This window comes from Aphidius gifuensis, linkage group LG3 (assembly GCF_014905175.1).
Source record: "Aphidius gifuensis isolate YNYX2018 linkage group LG3, ASM1490517v1, whole genome shotgun sequence".
Taxonomy (NCBI): Eukaryota; Metazoa; Arthropoda; class Insecta; order Hymenoptera; family Braconidae; genus Aphidius; species Aphidius gifuensis.
In genome coordinates this window covers 5,156,540-5,176,901 of record NC_057790.1, presented here as the reverse complement: position 1 = coordinate 5,176,901, position 20,362 = coordinate 5,156,540, and positions in this window count along the sequence as shown.

The following is a 20,362-nucleotide window of genomic DNA, read 5'->3' as shown; positions in this document are numbered from 1 at the left end:
AATTATCCCTACAGTGTATGAACAAATAAACACCAAATGTGATAATGAACATGATAATTGTAACTACAATATTGCGTGTTTCAATTATTACCGCTTGAATTCCCCCTTAACAAAGATTGAATAGAAACTATAGTTAATACACAATGTATATACATACAATCATATCATTTTATTTATTTATTTATTTTTGTTGTAGTGCGAAGAAACGCTTCATCATAATCGGTCATTCGACTATTATTTTTTTCCATTTTTAATATGTACATATATTTTTATCTATACATGTATATGCGCGTATTCGGCCTTAGGACAAACGTTACAAGATATTGACCCCCTGGACAGGGGGTACACTGTGATGCATTGCGGGACGCCCTCTATAATATATATATCTTTGCATCTTGGAATATCTCGTTGACAGGCTCGAGAATTTGATAACACGATTAGCTTGTTACACGACTATCCATTTAACGCTTTCGGCATATTGATTGAAGGAAAATAAAAAAATGTCAAAAAAATAAAAATAAAATATTATCAAAACAAATATACATATACATTGACATACCCTGATTATGTCTTAAAAACATTTCGATTTAACGCTATACACACATACGTGTTTAATTTATTTTTTTTGTTAATAAAAAATAAAATTATATAAACATAAAAAATAAAAAAAATAAAAATATATACGCAGTGTGATTCAATGAAGATGTGCAGAGATAATTTACCTTCAAAATCTTCTTCACTTTTTTATATTTTTTTTAAAAATCATACTCGTGTTTTTCCTATTTGCGTTTCGAATCTTCAACTTGTCCCAGGCGTCACACCCGGTATTCAACCATTGCCTCATTACCAAAGCAAATATTTTATAGTCACACTACGAAGCCAGCATAACTGTATGACGATCAGTCGTCATAAAAATAGAAAATAAAATAAAACTGAAAAATACACGGTATAAAATTGGGGAAAGAAAAAAGAAGAGAGCGAGAGAGAGAGAGAGAGGAGTGAAGGGGGGAAAATGTATATAAAAGTTATAGAAAGAAGACAAAATGTGATGAAGAAATGTAGCTGAGATGTAAAAAAAAAAAAAAAAATGAAAATAAAGCATGGGCTTCCTTTTTCCTGTCTCCAATCTCCACTCGTCTTGACACGACGACTCTTTGCACCCCCAGTTTTTTTTTTTTTTTCTTTCTTTTCTTGCACCAACGCCCTTTCACCCTCTTTCTTTGCACACCTCTAGATACCACGACATTTTGAGTTTTTCACTCGCGCACTTTTATGGTGGGGAATGAGGTGGAAAAAGAATGACGAACAAAAAAAGAAAAAATAAATAAAAGAAATGCCTTTTCACTGCCTTCGCGATTTACCTTTCAACTCACTTGTTTTATATCCCCGGGGTGCGAGACTTTATTTTCTTTTTATTCTATATATCATTTTTGTTATTGCGCTTGCGTCTTGAAATGTAAAGCTGTTACGATAGCTAAAAAAAATTAGATTGCTCGCAACCCTCTTACGTCCCTATACAAAAACGTCATCCACCTTCTTTTTGCTTCTCATCACCCACTCTGAAACGACTTCTTTATTCTTTGTTTTTCTTTGACTTATTCTTTGATACACAGCTGTGTCAAAGCTTTATTTGTATATGTATACAATTGCAGTAGCAAAATATTCACTAATGAAATTTCTTTTTCACACTTTTCTTTTTTTATTTTTTTATTTATTAATTCCCCTTTTTATTTTATTTTGATCTTTTAACAACAAATACATATTCAATTCATGTTACATTAACATATATTATTTATCGACTAAATACAGTCTTATTCTACTCCTAGAAAATAGCTATACAACTAGATATTTAAATTATATAACATAATAAAAACGATCATAAAATTGCCATTCATGTGCATTATATATATTAACCTTAAATTCATTGACAATTTGTCCAATATATGTAGAGTTGGGTGTATCCTTTAGTGCACCATTGAATCGTCAATTTGTCGAGCATTATCCTGAAGAAGACTACGCGCAATACCAGTCACAATTTATGAATAAAGAAGCAGGCATGGTTCTCGTAGAAACATATAGGCAAAGAGGTGTGTTAGAAGGGTGAAGGGTCGAGTCAACGTCTCCAAAGGATTTCGTGTATTTAGGATAACAAGCCGCGTTTCGTCGTCGTATATATCTTCTTCTACCTTTCTTTATATTCAACATTCAAACCCTCTTTCTATATCACAATATACATGTATACCATTGGGGTTAATATATTTCTTATATATGTATTGCTATCTTCCTTCGGGCAAATTCAACTTGTATTGGCATGCAGAGACCCCATGATAGAAAACTCTTCTATATTGACATATCGTTGTACGTGATCCAAATACATGGGACATTATACCAAATTTTTCAGGAACAAAGGACTCTTCTGGACTTTAATTTTTTCCTTTTTTTTTTCTCCATATGTATGTATCGTCAAATCGAGTGGAAATCGAAAGAAACAAATTGTTCGGAAGACAAATAACCCATCGTGTACTCGTGCGTGGAAATAAAATTTTTAGTTTGTTAAAAAATAAACTGTAGTATACATTGAATTTTCTTTTTTAAAAATAACAACAGACATTGATGTTATTTCTATATTTTTATTTTTATTATTTTGTTGTGATTGTTATATTTTATTTGATAATACATGAAAACAATAAAAATTTTAGATAATAATTTAATATTGCTTCCGGCTAAAATTGTACGAATAAATGTTGATATGGTCTGGTATTATTGCAGAGAGAGTAAAGTCTTGAGATGGATATCCGTTTCAAATATTCACGCCCTTTTCGCGCCGGTACCGGTGAGAATTGATGCGTTTAGAAACCTTTTAATGGGCGGACAGTTATGTATTCGACTCGCATAAATATCACTGTTCTACTGCTTTGAAAAAATAAAAAAATAAAAATTGTATTATATGCTTGTATATGCTATCATAAAAGATATATTTTAATAGTCGACCTAAACATGCAACTCAAAACACAGGTGAAATATACATATAAGTTTAGAAAACTTGTTTTATTTATATCTAATTTATTTATTTTTTTTTAATTATAAAAATTCATTTTTTTACTGATGTGTGTCATAATAATGTTGACGCTATATCAATTTCTTACAGTTGACCATAAGGCTCACATGATTCTGCATTTTTTTTATATTTTTAAAAAATTATTATTAAAAGCGTGCGGTGTGTATAATAATGCTTACTATACCTTGACGTTTGTTTACGTATCCAGCTATATGACAGACACTTCCGCTTCCGTAGAGGACTCTTGACTCTACTCAATTTTTTTACTCAATATACTCCTGACGAATTAATTTTTTTTTTTTTTTTTCACACGTATTTATGACTCGGTCAAAAAATATAGACACCCGTCTTATCAAAAATATAACTCATATTATATAATATATTTCATCATAAGTAAAAAATTAAAAAATTGATATCATCGTTTTTCTAGTTTGATATATTATCTATTTTGTAATTTATCAAAATATTTTTTTTTTTTTCTATTTACTTTTATTCATTTATAATTGATGACATATAATTAGATAATTTGTTTGACACAAAGTTGATTGATTATTTCAGTTGACGTTAAAATATCGAATAGATAGAAAAAATAAATAAATAGAAAAAGAAACATCTCGACCTATTAATTTGGTTGATCATTTTCATTGAAAATATCATTTTGAGGGTGTCAACAGTGTGTACAATTTCACACGAACAAATTTATATACTTAATTGTTTTGTACACGAAAAGTTAGAAATAAAAAATCTTTTAAATTCTAGAAGGTATATAAAATTAGTAAAACTATACAAACTCCCCTAAACTGTCTCAGCCCATCTGACATTTTTTTACTGAGTTTTGAAGTAACCCAGGTGTCAATCCAGATGGTTAAGTTATTAAAAATAAATGACTATCACTTTGAACAACTAAATATACATACAAGTCAAAATAAAAATTTAGATTTTCTTTCATACAATATCAGTGTCTCGTTTTGACTTGTCATATCTATTTTTGCTCGTCTCTCGCTGCATCTTTAAAAAAAAAAATTGAACTCAATAATTCTTCAGGCTATTCATTATCAAGAAGCAAATCAATGCGTAATGCCTTTTTGTGAATGAAAATTTATGAGAATATTTTTGACTTGAGCTATATATATACCGGTTGCAAATCAAGTTAGTACGATCAGCGGCAATCATTTTGTGCTTGTGTAATAACTGAGTAAGAGTGCCATTCGTTGTAATATATCCTGCAGCCACCCCGAAGCAGCATATCAGCAATTCTTCTTTGGCTGAATGTTAGACTGGTTATATTCTATCACATAACATATACAATTTGTAACAGTCTGTGTGTTACCTCTGATAGGATCAAGCTGCCGTGCTGTTTCCCTTCAAACACTACACATTTTAACCTCCTCCTCTTTCTTATTTTTCTCCTCCTTTTTATTATTCACCATACTGGATTGCGTACCTCGAGTTATTTACGATCAATAATTAGTGGTATCTATCGCTGCCGGCACCCAACTTTACACCGTTGCATACGCCCTCTTGAACAATGATATACATGAAGAGTCCCCATCCTGCAGTCTTGAGACTCTTATAAGCATCAAAATGCCATTTGTAAACTCGTACGCATTATTGCGCATATACCATTCAAAATACTCCTTGTCAAATTTTCAAGTCATTTGAATTTTGCATTCTTGTTTTTATCCTTCAATTATCAAAATTTATCACACGAATAAATACAGTCCGTAACGTAACCTGTTCAAAAAAAAAACAATTAAAACTATATCTCTCTGTAAACGTAGAATGCAATTATCAATTTGTAATTTTTTATTTTTGACATTGTACAGACACTGAATGACAAAAGTCGACATATACAATCCAACTATATATATAGGAGTATATAGTTTTTGTTTTTTTTTATTTTTTATTATAGACTATACATAGTACATGAACTATACAAGAAAGTAATGTTAAAAAACGAGTCATCCCAGACCTTGTGATTATGTTTTGGAGTTTCAGGGGTATAGCCTTTCATTAGTGCTCGCGTGGCACAACTAAAATAAGGGTGTATCGTCACCCATGAAAATTGTAAGTGTCGCAAGATCAAAGGGTGCCAACGTAACGCGATATCGAACTCACCAACATATAGTATATTTTAGTTACAGTAGTAGTAGTAGTAGTTGTAAAATATCAGCTAAAATCCAAACGATCCTATTACTGCAACAACCAAAGGTCGTACTTGACTCTGTAAATGTATATAAATTTATATGCATGTATTTGTGTCTAAAGACTTTGCTTATGAAGTTGCTTATACTTGAGTCAAGATCAAGTGTCAATTGCAGGTATCAAACAACCTCAGAAACATCATATACATAGTTACATGATTTTTTTACTTTAGTTAAAAATTTAATTAAAATTATTTTCAACTAATTTTACTATTAGTTATATATTAGATTTATTTTCATCAATAAAAATCATTGAAATTTTGATATATCCGGTGATTTCCTCAATCTCATGAACAAATACAATAACCCTTTATTTGTTTCCTTCGACAGCCACTGGCTGTGATTCAACAACCCCTCAATGTTGTAGCAAACAAGACATGTCAGTAGTGTATAGGTAAAAACATACACATATGTATTGTTTACTTCTGTAGTACCATCATCATTGAATTCTCACACTCAATAAATCTTGTAACCTCGGGGCTATCTTGTGCTAGATTCGCGAAACAAAAAAAAAGTATTTCGGACACTCGGGAATTGTTTGTGTATATGTGATGTATACAGAAGTCTGTTGGGTTATATAGAAATGAGAAAAAAAAAAAAAGATTAAGTGAATGAAGATGAAAATGGGTAAACATACTTGTCAAGATTGCTGACATGGATTAGTCAAGATTTTCAGATTAATATCACAATTTAATGTATATACAAAAATAGAAACTTTATTTTATTTTTTTATTTTTAGGGAATTAATTTTCATTTCTCTTTATCATACTGTTTTATTTATTTTATTTTTTTTTTATAATATGTATGTTTTTATAGATATACAATATAGAAAAAAAATAACAATTTAATTTAAAGAACTTCCTGCACATAGCAAGGTGTAACTAAAATACCAACGTTAACCATCTGACTTTCAAGGTATTTTTTTTCTTGTCATAACAATTCAATTTTCATAAACTAAATAAACAGTCTTTTGAATAAAAAAAAAAATGATATTTTGATGATTATTAATGATTATATATTTTAATGATGAGTATCAAGTAATTAATCATCAAGAAAATTTGTTTTTTTTTTTTAAATAAAATAAACACCTGACAAATAGATGTTTGAAATTTTTCGATAATTTTATTTTCTTTATTCTGGTATTTAGTATGACGATGATAGTTATATATCTACTTTAAAAATAAACAAATATAAATTTTATAGATAGTTTTTAAATAAATGATATATAGCGTCGAAAGATCGATACAATATACACATTGGGCGCCATCGTTGCAGGGAGCCGCAACAACACAAAAGAAAATATAATCAAATCGAAATCTCACACGTCATGCATTGAATAAATCGAAATTAATTGAGAGCTTTTCAGTCAGCATCACTTCTTTTGTTTGTTATATTTTTTGGTATATTTATTTATTCCTTTTTTTTTCTTTTGAATCTTCAACTTGATACTTTTACCTTCATATAATATTTTTTTTTTTTCATTACAAAATTCAAACGCCTCTGAACCGTTGTTGGTGTATTTCATGGATGAATTCATAGCAGGGAGGCGATCAGTAGCTGATCCTCTAATTGAGGTTTCCTTTTCTATTTTTTTTTTTAATGATGAAAAATAAATAAAGTGTTAATTTCTATGTTAAAAAAATTAATCGACAATCATTTCTTATTTTCAAGATTTATTTTTAAATTCAAAGCATGAAAGCTGACCAAACAAAATTTGATATACATATTTTTTTTTTCTTTATGAACTTACCTGATTGACCTCTTTTATACACATCTATTTTAAAAAAACCACAATTAACTGGTACACTCGAGACTAGTAGATCTGGTCACTATTATTTTTGTCACTTTAAAGCTTATCCAGCATCCACCAAATCCACCCTGAATATATATATTTGTTTCCATCTATAACTATTTTTTTTCTCTAACTTTATTATTATTATTTTATCTTTTATTATTCTTTTTTATTTCACCGACTGTGGGCATATATTTATATGAATTTGAACGAATGGTTAAGTAACTGGTTCGCTGGAATGTTTATTTGCTTAGGATACCTCTTTTGTTCGATGGAAGCAACGATGAGTGTTACGACGACCTGTTAACTGCTGTTCATCTAAAAGACCTCTCCACTTCGCATATGTCGCATATCTCTCTCAATGCAAACCAGACTTTCAACGGTCATAATTATCAATAGAATTCTTTTTTTTTATTTATATTATTATTTCAATTATATTTACTTAAAAATTTTGTCATTGCGATGGTATTAAATATATTTTATATTATCATTTAAAAATTTATTTCCATTAATTGGCTAATTATACTGTATTCATCTGATATTTTTTTAATTTTATATTTTTATTGAATTAAAAATGCAACATATAAAAGATGCCCTAATGATAAAAAAAAAAAAAGGAAATGGAAAAAAATCATTTTCTTAGTGACAAGTATAAAACTTTAATATGAAGATAATGCAAAGTGTGAAGTCACTGTCTGTATGATGATTGTGTTGGTTAGTTGATTCGTTGATGCGTATGCTTCTTCGGTAGTCAGGTATCGCTGATGTCTCTTATTTATATAAATGACATGCGGATAGCGAACATTAAGACGTTGGATTGGCTAACAATCTGTTTCAAGTACATCTCATCGATCTCTGTCACGTCGAGTTTTTAAAAACTGGAGCTACTTCTTTTTTATTTTTAATTTTCTCTTTTTATATCTCGCCTCACTGCATTGTGTAAATTTATATATACACATATGAAATAATAAATAAATAATAATAAATTCATGGACAAACCATTGGAGTTGAATGAAAATAATCAAGCTTCTATATACATGAATAGAATGCCAAAGAATATCTTAATGATTTCTTCTTCTTCAATTTTGATCGTTCTTTTTTTTATTTTTATTTAATACAATAAAATAAATATACTCATCTTTTCAAATATATATCTATATATACATGGATAAAAAATTAAGCTATCAATTTAAAGATCCTAATAAAAAGAGGTGAAGATGGTAACGAAAAAAAACATGTTATCCGTGACTGTATCATCACTTTTGTAAAGAATTCGTCATGGGTTTCGTAAATTACGTGAGAAAGGAATCATTACAATATCAAATATACATAATAAAGTAAAAAAATTTTACTTAAAATTTTATATGTGTAAATGATAAATGTAAAGATACATTGAACATTTGAAGAGATGATGAAATTGAGTGTAATCAAAGCCAGCGTAAATCATTTGTAAATCTACAGAATGGTTGGTTTGCTAGATGGATGATGTAGCGTTAAAACCAAAAGCCAATGAATATTAACCAGTAAACAGAAGCCAGGACAGTGTATATGAAGAGAGTAAAGAGGTCTAAATTGACAAGTGTGACAAGAGAAAGAGAGATGAAGAGACTGACTGTATATTATATATAAATGTGTGTTGAGCAACGACTATGTATGTATATTCAGTTAGCCGGATAGTTCATAACCAGCTAGCCAGCTAGCATGCGGATTTAGCAACATCGGAGGCATTAGAAATTGAGTGAGTGAGTGAGGTATGAGGTGGAGGCGTAACACCAGTATATTCATAGTAGTAGGGTACATATTCATGACGTTAACGAGCCACCGTTGAACGTTTAATTCCACCAACCGCCTGAGTTGAGTTAGGGTAACTCGCACAGCAAACACAAACCCTAACTAACCGTACATACACCGTACTCTCTTCTCTTCTCTGATGCCTCATTGAAAATTCTTAAATATATTCAATAACACCGAGTGAGACTATAACACGACTTGTAAATTACATAAAAATTTTTATTCATTTTTTTTTTTTTGTCAACATGACAAAAATTATTTGTTATTCTTTGAATCATCATATGATTATTCATTTATAAAAATTTTACTCAAAACTTAATTGTTTTATAAATAAATACATACAAAGTAGAATTTATAATTTTTATTTTTATAAATTTATAACAAGAATATGATTATTTATTTATATCAATTATGAGATAAATAAAATAAATATAAAAAGTTTACCATTGAAATTACCAAGGTGACTTGCAGCTTGGTAATTTAATGTACGTGATTCTTTTATATATATTTATATATCCTATATTTTTTTTTATTTCTCATGATTCAAAGCGGTTTGTGTACATGCACAAATTCAACTCTTTCATCATCATCATCATCATTCAACGACATATATATACATAAAATTTCTGAAGTAGTGACGTGGACATTAATTGAAAAAAAAAAAAAAAAAAAAAAATTCCACTTGCTTTCGGGTATATGTTTACCCACAAACAATCCCATTCAACGTAACTCTCGTTTCTATGCATTTCTTTATAGTTATACAAATATATATTATATATCCATCGTCATCTTGGCTACTGACTTTTTTTTTTTTTTTTAACTTAAACACTCAACTGAACCTGAATCGTCATCAGCATGCAATGCCAACAGAAATAAAAATAAAATTTGATTTTAGTTAATTTTTAAATTGATGCTTGATGATATTTTTATTTTTCATTTTCATGATAGCATGAAAAAAAAAAAACAAGTCATGCTTTAATAAAAAAATCATGCACCTATTTAAAAATTTTGATAGTTTATATTTTTGTATTAATATTAAGACATTTCTTTGAAATATTAAAAAATAAGAATCGATGAAAACATCATTCTGACAGATATGATTTTTAAAGTTATATATATTGTATCTGAATGATGATAAGGAGGATCGTGAACAAGACTGGCCAGCCAACTTCCTCTCATCCAATATGAGGATATAACTTTGGTCGTCGTAGATCCCTATGGTATTATAATACCAAGAGAATATAGACAATGATAAATTCAAGAGTGAGATGAAGCAAGTATTTTCACTTGTCTCTTGAGGTAAGATCAATGATGGCTTGGTTGTTGGCTTCAAGAGAAAGACAAAAAAAAAATATATATACATTGGTAAATATATGTATGGTATTGGTGGCGCCAGCAATATAATCCTCTGAATAGATTCCCCTCTCTTAAATTTTATATTTTCCTTTTCTTTTATTTTTTCTCTTTACGTCAATCAGGATTGAATTTGGTTTAGAGCTCTCTATAGTTAGACCCGGATCAACAGAGTTTCAGAGGTCATTCAAGATAAGATATTCTCACGCCTTGAATATATCTACCTGTTATTATTTTCAATAATAAAAATATTAAAATGAAGAAGCTCAAAAAAATTTGAAGCTGGAAAAGTTTGTCTTGATGTCATTCATTCATACAACCATTTTTTGGTTATTTTTACTTATACTCATTCATTCATAAATTCTTGTTTTTAAAATTTTCAAGTATTTTTTTTAGAAAAACTAGAAAACTTGTGTTTTAAAACTAATAAAAAATAAAAAAATATTATATGCAAATTTCTTAATCAAAGCTTTTTAATGTTACTTTGAGTGCTACGTGCACATTTTCAGATTACATTTGTTGGTTTTTTTTTTCCTCTGATGGAGAGTACTTTGAATGTAATTCTTAATTTAATCCTGCTTTGAGTTATTTTTTCAGTAATCCGTGTAGCTCTTGGATGAAATTTTTTTTTTTTTTTCATATTATTATCATGTTTCACAGAAAGTAAAAAACTCAGACAGTAGAATAAAAAATATATATTTTAAATTTTTAAAAATAGAAAAATAAGAAAAAAAAACTGTATAAGATAATCTTTTGAATTTGTATAATTCATGAGTTTGGATTGTGGCTTGCTCGGTGGCTTCTTACTTTAAATAACGACTTTGTCATTTATGTTTTACACTTTGATTACATATTTTAACATATTACATGTATCCAATATTCACGACCACTGTATTAACTATTTTGTGACAGATTTTTAAAATTGTTTTAATATTCCAAGTATCATTAATTATCAATGAACATGCAAGCAGCTTTGGTACTACATTTCCCAGTACTTATTTTAATAAATATATATTTAATATATAGATTTTTCACCATCACAAAATATTAAAATAATAAAAAACCGTAGTGATGATTTTTTGATTAATCTATTGTCATTAAAGTTGATAAATTTTGTTTTATATAAAGATGTAATTAACAAATTGTGAGGATATCCAACAAACAGCTTTTCTGATGATTAAGTTTATAATTCCATCATCTAGCCTAGAGTTATTATACAATATTATATATAGTCAGGTTCATTTATATTGTACATTGTGTATAATAATCGAGTGATGATCTCCTTTAGTCATTATATATATATATTGAGTGACCTCTTGAAATCCTTATGGCTATCAAAGACATCAAGAGGCCTACATCGTACTCGATTAATTTCTCTTGGTCCCCGTGGGCAAATTTAAACTGACTAGCGTTGTGTCCGGACGTGCTCTTAATTAATAACCAAGGCAGCTGCCTTTTTTTTTAATCTGACGTCATTACTATCATCAGTTTTTTGACTGCCGAATGAAAACCAAACAGACTAAAAAAATTAATACAAAAAAAAAAAAAAAATACTTTAATATATAATAATAATTTAAAAAATAAAATAAATATATAAAAACAAAGAAAAATAATAATTCAAAGTTTTTCATAAATAAATTTATTTGAATTATTATTTTTTTTTTTTATAAAGTCAAGTTGAGATATATTGTGGACAAGCAACATAGCAGACTTAATAATAATATATCAAACAACACCACCAACAGCGAACAGTATCCCATCTTAATGAAGCCATATACCCTTGTGATGATGAGTTTATACATACGTGTATCTTATATATATTATATGATATTAAAATCACAAAAGTTGCAGTATACGATAATAATAAACAAACGAAAAATCATCATTACAATATGTATTATCTGAATTAACATTCTTCACGCATATATAAAATCTATTGCACCAATTTATCTAGAATATAATTCACAAATTTCTTTTGTATATTTTTATATAATGTATGATTAAAATAAATAAAAAAATATATCAAGAGATGGTATATATTTAATACAAGTATTCCAGCAGCATCATTTGCAGATTGACTGGTATGATGTGCAACTTTATCATCTTAATTTCACGCTTAATTTTTTCTATTTTTCGATTCAAAAAAATATATATATTTAAACATAAATATGATATTTTTAAAATGTGAATTTTCATAGTTTGTCACGGTAAGACTGGTCAAAGTATATGCACACATGACATAAATAAACAACTTGTTGTATGTACAATTACCTATAAATGTCTCACTTTGTGTAATGTCTCAAAATAAGGTGGGGTTAATGATATTATTACGGCCATTTTGATTTTATACAGAGGCACTATCATCATAAGTCAACTTGACATTGCAATTTTTTTTTATTTTAAATATTTTTTTATGTCTATTTATAAAGATGCTGACTGTCTATATATAAGTTTTAGTTTACATAAAGACATCACAAAAATAAAAAAAAAAACATTTTCTAACTTTTTATCTGGTAATGTGTTGGCATATTTGTGATTATTATTTTTTTTTTTCTATTGCATGTATATTTTATTGAGTTGTTTCAGTACTAATATATATTTTTTTTTTGCTCAACAGATACAAAGTATGATGATCATTTGAGGTGCCATATTGGACATGATGAAATTATCCTCTACCACTTGATTGTTCTGGTCTTGCTCTGCATGGCTTCCGCCTGGTGCACGCTCGTAACAAGAATATATCGACTGAGAACAAGAGCATTTTATTCGAGAAATTTTTTTTAACTTCATGCTATAAAAAGAAACGAAAAATGTGTGTAATTCGCCAAGCTTCATATATCTTTGTTTTAATTTTTTATTTTTACGTATTCATCAGGAGATATAACCCGCAGCAGGTGATGGAAAAATTTGAAATGTGAGAGTTCTAGCATTTTGAGAAATATCCTATACTCATTGGCACGTGCCCTTTAAATATTTTAAATATCTATAATCTACATTATATATATATTTTCTAAATTATATATTATAAAATTTTTAGAAAAACAAATAAAAAAACAAATTGAACATTCCTAATTTTCAAGTATATTAGCATTTAGCATCATGACTGAATCAAAGTACTAAAAATGAAACAATAAAGAGTCAGATCCTCTCAACTTGGAATATCAGGTTACTCAACATCCTCCATGCTTGTGAATTACTCCTCATTGGACCATTGATCAGTGGCTCTCAACACACCCTCACATCAATTACCAAAATTGTATTTTACGTAATATATTTTTGTCTACAAAAAAAAATTATAGCTTTGAAAAAAAATATATTGACATTTTATTTTTTTATATTATAAAGAAGATATCGATACTAATTATCAGTTTCTTTTTTAATACAAACATAACATGTGTGAGTGTGTGAGGAGAAAAGAGAAGAGGAGAAGCAAGATATATGAGGAGGTTGAAATAAGTAGATCAGGGAGGAACTTGCCGATTAACTCATTTATTTTCCATTGTTGTACTAAACGAGTTGTTAAGTCAAAGGGTTATTGTCAGTATCACATTGTTCCAATTTATCCATTTATTTTATGAGACTCCCTCGATTATTATCATTCAATACATTAAATTTTTTTTCTCTTTTTTTTCGCAATAAATTTTTATCTTCCGTTTTGTGATACGTAAAAAACGGATGTACGATTATATTCATATTGGTAAATTGGCAATATAAAAAGTATTTAAAAAAATGAAAAAAAATACAATATATAAGTTTCTCTTTTTTTTTGATGAAAAAAAAGGAGAATTTAAATATTGTATAAATAAAAATTGCTATAATAAAAACTAGCTAAAAACACGCTTTATAATAAGCCATTTGATACAGATAAATAAAAATGACAATTAAATATAATTTTATTTTTTTTTCGAAGAGTTATAAGGTGAGTGAGGATGATGCTCGTGCGCGCAAGAGAAGTATCAAGTATACAGGTCGGGATATATAGGCGGCCAGTATCGACCGGTGAGCCAAGTTGGCAGCCAATCCTCGACAGCGAGCTAAAACCACGCCCTTTATTTCGCGCCTGCATCACCCACATTTCGCGGTGTCGATCGACCCGGTGGCGGAAGTGCCGGGAATTTTTTTATTTTTTTATTTTTTTATCTATATATCTATCCAGCTTTTTTTACCTCTGCATTGCACTGTGTGAGTGTGTGTGTCTCTCATATACTCTTTTTTTTTATTTTCTTTATTTCTTTATTTTAGTTTTTTATTTTTATGGGAAGTTCGAACACTTGATTTGTATATAAAACTCGTTTCAATCCGATAAAAGCCCTGGCATTGTGAGAGTGTGTACCGGTATACACATGGGTCTTTTACACGTTACTCGATGATTCTGTTTGTCCTGAAAAAGAAGAACGAGAAATACTGGAATTTTTAAATTGTGGCTAAAGTTCACTGTCTATTTTTTTACACAATAAATTCAATAAAATAATAATAATAATAATAGATATATTTTTTTTTCATATGTCTATTTTAATTATTATACTGATAAAATATTTATATTATTTTTTTTTATTGTTATTTTATAATAATATATATAAATCAGTTTATTACCCGTATTCTCATGTTTCATTATTATTATGAGCTTTTAGCATTAATTATTTTTGAAATAAAATATAAAATTGGTAAGAATTAAATAAGAGAATTGAATTTTCGTGAATTCTCTTATTGTTCACAATATTAAAGACTTCAAGTACTTATGTAAATAAGAAAATTTGGCTTGGTTACCATCACCAAGATCTTTTCAAAAGCCCAATGTAAAAGATGGAAAATTTGCTACTTCAAAAAAGCTTGGTGATTTTTCGTCAAATCTACTGACAAAAAGGCACAATAAAAATTTAAAGAAAAGCTTTTGTTAATGAGCTTTTTTCATACTATTAAAAAACTGGTTAGACATCGTCTGGCTCTAATGTGAAACCATTCAATTCAAAACTTTGCATTAGTCTAAAACAGTCATCAGCTAATTATTTTTTTTTATAAAAATAATAAAATATATTTTCAATTGTAAAAATTTATTAAATATTTTATGTTACTAAATCTAAATTTAAATAAAATAGTTTAATCTTATGGCCCATTAAAAAATTTATCATCAGTATCTTCTAAGTCGTATAACAAAATATATACTTTTATTTAAATAATGGCTTTCAAGATTTAAAGAGAAGTAAAGATTTTGACGTAAAATTTTCACAACGTATATTCTGCGCAGCCACCACAAAATTTCTCCCGGGGATGGTTACTTACAGTGTTGGCTTAAACAACATACTTAACCGTGCTACTTAGTGCTCAAGGGGAACAGAGACGACGTACCCCTTGCAATAATAACATTTCATCCCTTTTCACATTTTTTTTTTCTTTTATTTAATCCGTAAAAGTCTATGTCAGTATTTTTGTATATCTATATATACGTATTAAACATATTTAAGTTATAACAACGTCTGCATACGTCATGTGTAAATTCCCTAATGTTTTCAACCCCATAAATGCAATTTATAGATATATAAATATGAAAATTAAAAATCATACTGTTGATAAAAATATTGTATACATACAGTTTTTACAATAAAACACCTAAGAGAATTAAAATTTTACTACTTAAAAAATAATAATATATATAAAATTTGATGCTGATGGCTAAAGGTGTTTGACGATGCAGAATGAGTATTTAACAAGAGTTTTAAAGATTTTTAGGTATCCCAAACAGAGAAAGCCATTTCGGGGGATAAATATATTATATTGTGGTATATATCTAGTATATTGCCACCATATGTGATGTATATATTGTTGAGGGGTTCTCTATAATACGAATATTATAGGAGGACAGGGTAATAAGAGGGGAATAAAGAGGAAGAAAGACAAGTCTGGGCTTTTGTGAATAAGGTTTGTAGAGACGTATAGAGTTTGGCATCAGAGAGGATATCCCCATTGGCACAACATAAACCCCATAGTGCTAAGCGGCTTATAGTAACCTCGCAAGGGCAGTGACGCCTGAAACATCCGGGAATAATATACTCTAGTTCATAGTTAATGTCTATATAGTGGCATAAGTCTATCAAAACATACAAATCTATATATGTATATATGAATTTTTAATTTTTAATTCAAAAACAAAAATTTAATAATTAATATGACGAAAATATGAAGCTTTCAAGATTTGTGATTTGTTTTTTTTTTTTTTTTTAAATTTAATTATGATTTATAATTATATTGACGTTGATTTTTCATAACTATATATACATATATAAAAATGCAACATTTTTCCCATGGGTGGTACATGGAGTTTATTTTATTTTTGTTATGGAGTTTTGTTTTTTTTTTAAGACCCTTTTTTTTGTATGTGTATTGAAAAAATAGTATATGTACAGTGACATGACACACCCCCATTGAAATACCGTACATATAAAATATATACTTAAATTAAACGTATGCCGGTGTTCGTATTATACTGTACTAATGCCAAGTTATAACTAACCTCTTATTAACCCCGTGTGAACCTCGTATATTGACCCTACTGACGTACATAATCACTAGTGTATAGTTCGATTCAATTTGACAAACTGTAAGATGAGATAACTGTAATAAAAATTTAGAACTTTTTTTCTTCCTCATTTATGTTTTCAATGTAATGTATAAAGTAATATTTATATATGTAAATTATAATTATTGGCTTTAGTTGCAGTATGGGAATGATGGTGTGAAAATGGTAAATCCTGAAAATATTTTGTAATATAAATATATCGATTGCTTGATTATACTTGTGTAATTTTTCTAGATATATATAAAGCTCAAAGAAATATGAGTCCTTTTTTTTTTTCCTCTACTTTTTCGAGAAAATCGAGTGAATCTTTTCATGTGGGTGGATTTCAATGGTAAAAGAATTTTATTTAAAATTATACTGCATCCTCGAGCACTCAAGAGGGCATGATCCTTGCACGACATGAATGGACTTTATAGCATCTCAATGGTAATAAACTTAAATGTATATAAATTTATATGGCAATATGTATAGAAATTTGGATAAATATATATACAATAGGGTGGTGAATATATTGGATATATCCAGTAGCCGGAAGAAGTGGACATATTGGTATGACCGGGTGTAAATGACAATGGATGAATATCTAAAAATACGAAAAACTTCTTACCGCAACAATGAGCATGAAGCGATCCTAAAAGAGATTCTTTTACAGATTTTACCCCCATTGGTTTTTCACACCTTCCATCCATTTCTCTTCATGCATCATTTTTTTCTCTTACTATATGTTTATACATTGATTTTTTTTTTTTTTATATATATTCTGTTTTTTTTATTTATATTTATTTTTTTTTTAAAGCGCTCGTGGCACCCAACCGTCTTTAGGACACTGGTTTATAAGGATCCACAACAAATACCTGGGGTCGTAAAAAAAAAAAAAAACCATAATCTTACTAAGGCCAGCCCCATTGCCAGAAAGAAGAGTAGATCCATTATGATTTTCATATTGGTATTGTCAAGGTGTCGAATCTGTCTACAAATAACCACTAGAGATTTTTATACACATAGTTATACTTCAATACCACAATATATATATTTATCCTTCTCACACTCATTTGCCTATTTAAATTTATAATCCAAAATATTCTCGCCTTTGCCAACATGTATCTTTCTCACTCGTTATAGTTTTTTTTTTTTTGTTATTTTTATTTATTATCATTTCTCATTCCAGGTCTATGCCATTCAGAGTGGACTACATTATTTTATTGTAAGGACCCCGACCACACACTGCATTTATCCAAAACATCTAAATCCGAACAGCTGGGGTTCTTGATAATGGTTCTCAACTTTATCCATCATATATTTACAATATATACAACATGTTAATAATCAAAAGTAACATATGAGAACAACTTTTTAATGAATGTGCTCGAGGTGTCAGAGCAGCAACTGTCAAAACACGCCCAACCAAAGCGGAAAGTGTGACGTAGTAATGTGGTCTACGAAGGGTAAACTACACTCTATACATGTATATACACATATACAGTACAAATGACGAGGACAGTTACAAATATCCCATGAAAGTCGCAGAGAAAATAAATATATATATATTTTTAAACACACTAATGCACGACAAATTTACAATACATCCATGTGTATATTAGTTTCAGTTGCTTCGATGCTTTTATATTGTTGAGAATGGCGTACGATCATTATCATCATCAATAGTACATATTGTGATATTTATCAGATTTGCAGCATGCTTTTTTTACCACCTCTTAAAAAAAAAAATAACAATACAATATATATACAGTAGATCAATTGCCAAAAATTCATCTCCCGATAATCATTTGAATTTTTTTTTTTCATCATATAATCCATTGATGTTGATGTTGATGATAATAATACTGATGATGCTGAAAAACTACAAGATTCTAGTATTTTTTTTGTTGTTGTTGTTGTTGTTTTTTATTGTTGAATTTGAATTAGAATGAAAAGGGTGGAGCTGACTATTGAGTATTTATATCCCCCATAAAAAAAAACATTAAAAAGCATGCGCTGGTTGATGATACACACAAGGCTTTTTTTTTTTATGCTGTGGTTCTGATGGTTAAACCTATGGGGGATCAGTTACAGAGATGTCTCAACAGCCCATTGGCTAAATTTGTCAGTGACACCCACGCCCACATGCCCAAATACATAATAATTTTGTTGACTTATCGAAACAACATATATATTTTTCAACAAATTATTCAATTTTTACTGAAAAATAAATATATATTAATTATCGAATAAATTAAATAGGATATGCAGGTTTATGGATATAAAACATTATGGTTTATGTGGATTCATAATAATCTGTTAATATATTTTCGCGTGAATTTATTTACAGGCGCAAATAATAATATAATAATAATATCAATATAATAATAATAATAATAATATCAATATAATAATAATAATAATTGTTTATAATATCAATAATCAATTAATCATATCAATAGTGTTCTTTTTTGTTCATATATATAATATGTATATTTTTATATAATTATTAATTTGTTTACACAGTTACCTAGGTTCATTTTTTTTTTTTTTTTAATTATTTAATTTTCCTTCAATTTTATAGAACTAGATATTTGTTCAATATTCATACAGGGGTCAATGGATCATCATTAATACACGAGAATTATTATTACTGCTATATAACAAATTTTTTTTTTTTCTTTCATTTTAATTATTTGTTCATTTGATATATCATTTTTGCAGTTTATATTATTGAATTTTTGATTTATTGAAAATTTAAAATTCGAGGGTTTCATGTAAAAGAGTATTTTTTATTTATTTTTTTTGTTTTAATTTGTTTTATACACTTGGTTTTAACTGTATTGTTTCTATTTTGTCTTAGCGTCGTTTACTTGTACTTCCAAACCAATGTTTTACAAATTCTTTTCGAATATTTTATCTTTATTTTGTGCTGACTTAAATCAATGCTTGAAAAATTTAGGGCAAAGTAAAGCCGGGTTATATATATAAAGAAAAAAAAAATAGAATTGTATTAAACGCATAATTTATTTATATATTTCGTTCGTTTTCTCGTTGTTGATAAAATAAGATTGCAACTAGAAATTACCGCGAATCAGTCTCTTGTCTCTCGCGGACTATCGAAATAATATTCAATAGAAAAAAATAAATCAAGCTGAGGATAGTAAAAAATCATAGAAAAATAATAAACGTGGCATACAAAAAACAAAAAAAAATCGTCAATTTCAATTCTTATATATATATAAACGTGGTGTCCTTTTTTTCTTTTTAAATTTAATTCAAGTTAGCATATTAACTCTAATAATAATAATAACAATCCATTGTAAAGTAACCCTCTTGGTAGATGTTTTGAATCATCATTCCAAGTTGACAAATTAATCCAAGAAATATTCTGTATACACTCAATGCTTTATTTGTCTATCTATTTACAATGAATTAGCTTTTTCACTAGGAAAAAAAAAGTGCTGCCTTGTTTTTTTTTTTAACTCCACTAAACACGGAGTGGTGAAAAAAAAAATAATAATAATAATTAATAAAAGATATTTATAGTAATTACATACAAGTGTATATTTTTCTCGTTGTGTCGGGCGACTCAATTTCTTTGGACTCCC